This window comes from Rhinoraja longicauda, unplaced genomic scaffold (genome assembly GCF_053455715.1).
Source record: "Rhinoraja longicauda isolate Sanriku21f unplaced genomic scaffold, sRhiLon1.1 Scf000045, whole genome shotgun sequence".
Taxonomy (NCBI): Eukaryota; Metazoa; Chordata; class Chondrichthyes; order Rajiformes; family Arhynchobatidae; genus Rhinoraja; species Rhinoraja longicauda.
Genome location: NW_027601263.1, coordinates 1,329,653 through 1,333,746, shown reverse-complemented (window position 1 = coordinate 1,333,746; position 4,094 = coordinate 1,329,653).

Genomic DNA, 4,094 nt, shown 5'->3' with positions numbered 1-4,094 from the left:
ACATCTCGGGGTGTAAACGGCATCGCCCTGGGGACGGGAATATTGTTGGCCGATTCCCCGCCCTGCCCTTTAAACGGCCGCCCTCCCCTTTAAACGGCCGCCCTACCCTTTAAACGGTCGCCCTCCCCTTTAAACTGTCGCCCTCCCCTTTAAACTGTCGCCCTCCCCTTTAAACTGTCGCCCTCCCCTTTAAAAGGCCGCCCTTCCCTTTAAACGGCATTTAAATCCGGTGCTTTCCCCCAGTGGGGGACCGGGGAATTGCAGCTGGACCTGCAGGGTCTTGGATGTGTCTTTCTTTATCATAGACAATAGACAATAGGTGCAGGAGGAGGCCATTCTGCCCTTCGAGCCTGTACGCACCGCCATTCAATGTGATCATGGCTGATCATTCTCAATCAATACCCCGCTCCTGCCTTATCCCCATAGCCCCTGACTCCGCTATCCTTAAGAGCTCTATCCAGCTCTCTCTTGAATGCATTCAGAGAATTGGCCTCCACTGCCTTCTGAGGCAGAGAATTAATCGCACAGATTCACATCTCTCTGACTGAAAAAGTTTTTCCTCATCTCAGTTCTAAATGGCCTACCCCTTATTCTTAAACTGTGGCCCCTTGTTCTGGACTCCCTCAACATTCGGAACATGTTTCCTGCATCTAACGTGTCCAACCCCTTAATAATCTTATATGTTTCGATAAGATCTCCTCTCATCCTTCTAAATTCCAGTGTATACAAGCCTAGTCGCTCCAGTCTTTCAACTTATTTATATTTCAACAGAATATAAATGTTGAGCAGGGACGTGCTATATTCAAAGGACAGAAATCAATAAATCACAACTAAACCACGAATTGGACGTTACATGGAAAATGTATTTTTCATGGTTTCTGGGTTGTCACGCCTTTCATTGTTATTGGAGCTCTCCCGCTTAACTCAAGCCGAATGCTACCGCAGTAGCAGCTTCACCTCAAGACATCAACATCTTAGCAAAGCTTCAGGAAGCAGTTTCATTTCGATGAATTAATTGGCTGAAAGTTGATATCCTGGTACGTTTCTGCATTCTGGTTGTAAAATATAAAATGTGCATTTTGCAGATCCATTCTCTGCAGTCTATTTGTGAGATTTCGATAAACTATCCTGAGATCTTCACATGCTTGTAACATGTAGCACGGACCTGAGTTCGATATTGCTTCTTGCATCCTTAACCACGGACACTTGATCACACTTTACACTTTCTCATTGGTTTCCTTTAGTGAAACTGGCCTTTCACTGTCGGTTGTGGTCAGAATGGGGGGTTTGGAGCGTAGCCTTCAGATCCCAGTATCTACTGATTTGGAAGCAACTCCGGACAATGAGGCAAGTTTCAACCAGTTGCCCTCTGTTCTGTGGATGGATGTTAGCACTGCCCCCTGTCTCTCTCTGCCTCTCTGCCTCTCTCTCTCCGCCTCTCTCTCTCCACCTCTCTCTCTCCGCCTCTCTCTCGCTCCGCCTCTCTCTCTCCCCCCCCTCCTCCTCCCCCCCATCCCCCCTCCCTCCCCCACACACTCCTAGATGGGTCCTGACACACTGTGTAACCACACACACTCTTAGATGGGTCCTGACACACTGTGTAACCACACACACTCCTAGATGGGTCCTGAGACACACTGTGTAACCCCACACACTCCTAGATGGGTCCTGACACACTGTGTAACCCCACATACTCCTACATGGGTCCTGACACACTGTGTAACTCAACACACTCCTAGATGGGTCCTGACACACTCTAACCCCACACACTCCTACATGGGTCCTGACACACTGTGTAACTCCACACATTCCTCACAGGGTCCTGACACACTGAAAATATGTACATTTCTGAGAACATTCCCGAATGTCTACAATGTCGAGGATGAGGTTCCCTCCACCACAGTGGATAGAAACCGGAATGAATCGAATCTGTCTCTCACTCCCCTGTTCATGGGCAGGCCAAGTACCCTGTTACATAGTCTTCACTCTGTACCCGACAATCCTTCTCAATCAGTTGATGATTTTTTCACAATTGTTGACAAGTCACAATAAGTTCTCACCTCTAGACACAACACCCCTACCTCCACATGTATGTTGAATGAATTGCTTCCTTCTTGACTCTCTGGCTTGCTCTTCCATGTCCAGCTTCCATTTCTAATGTCACTTCCCCATGGACACCTCTCCTTTGCCCACACACACACAGTCAGTCACTCTCTCTCTCCCTCCCTCCCTCCCTCCCTCCCTCCCTCCCTCCCTCCCTCCCTCCCTCCCTCCCTCCCTCCCTCCCTCTCTCTCTCTCTACAAATTGCAGATTGTATTAGTTCAATTTATGAATCCTACATAAATAAATATTTAAGTTGCTGCATATTCCAAAATGAAGATTGTATTAGCTCAAGTTATGAATCCCACATAAATAAATATTCATTTAAGTTGCTGCATATTCCAAAATGCAGAATGTATTTCTTCAAGTTATGAATCCAACATAAATAAATATTTTGGATAACACACAACTCTTGTTTATTCTTTATCCCATAAGCAATAAAAGAGGCAAGTGCTCTCTCTCTCTCTCTCTCTCTCTCTCTCTCAACACACACACAGTCTGTGCCTCTCTCTCTCTCTCTCTCTGACTCTATATTTGTTCCAGTTGCCACATATTCCAAAATGCAGATTGTATTAGTTCAACTTAGGAATCCTACACAAAAAAATCATTTCCCCCCTGGCAACAGATGACGCTCTGCGCTGTGGCGCGGCGGCCAATCAGCGGTCTCGTTCTGCCCAGGCAACAGGAGACGCAAAAGGCATGTGCGCGGCGGCCAATCAGAGTTGGTCTTTCCACCCTGGCAACAGACGACGACTAAGGCATAGGCGCGACGGCCAATCAGAGGTCCCGTTCTACCCAGTGGGCGCGGTGGCCAATCACAGGTGCTCTTTCTCCCCTGGCATCAGATAACGTTACAGCGCGGTGACCAATCAGAGGTGCTCCTTCTCCCCTGGCAACAGATGACGCCTTAGACATGGGCGAGGCGGCCAATCAGAGGTCTCTTTATACGCTGGCAACAGATGACGCCATAGACATGGGCGTGGCGGCCAATCAGCGGTGCTCTTTCTCTCCTAGCATCAATGACGTTATGCGCTGTGGCGTGCTGACCAAGCAACGGCGTTCTTTCTCCCCTAGCACTAAATGACATTTTAGACATGGGTGCGGCGGCCAATCAGCGGTGCTCTTTCTCCCCTAGCATCAGATGACGCTATGCGCTGTGGCGTGGTGACCAATCAGCCGCGTTCTTTCTCCCCTAGCACTTAATGACGCTATAGACATGGGCGCGGCAGCCAATCAGAGATCCCTTTTTTGTCCTGGCAACAGATGACGCCTTAGGCATGGGCGCGGCGACCAATCAGCGGTCCCGTTCTACCCCGGCAACAGATGATGCCATAGACATGGGCGCGGTGGCCAATCAGAGGTCCCTTTATACCCCGGCAACAGGAGACGTCGGCCAATCGTCTGCCCCCAGGCAACAGATGACGATGCGCGCTGTGGCGCGGTATCCAATCAAAGGCCTCTTTCCACCGCTGGCAACAGATGACGCCATAGCCTTGGGCGCGGCAGCCAATCAGAGGCGCTTTTTCTCCCCTAGCTGGGAGATATGCACACTGATTGACACGTCTATGCACACTGATTGACACGCCTATGCACACTGGTTGACACGTCTATGCACACTGATTGACACGTCTATGCACACTGACACGCCTATGCACACTGGTTGACACGCCTGTGCACACTGATTGACACGCCAATGCACACAGATTGAAACACCTAACTTGTTTCCTGCATCTAACTTGTCTAATCCCTGGTGACAATAGACAATAGGTGCAGGAGGAGGCCATTCAGCCCTTCGAGCCTGTACGCACCGCCATTCAATGCGATCACGGCCGATCATTCTCAATCAGTACCCCGTTCCTGCCTTCTCCCCATACCCCCTCACTCCGCTATCCTTAAGAGCTCTATCCAGCTCTATCTTGAAAGCATCCAACGAACTGGCCTCCACTGCCTTCTGAGGCAGAGAATTCCACACCTTCACCACTCTCTGACTGAA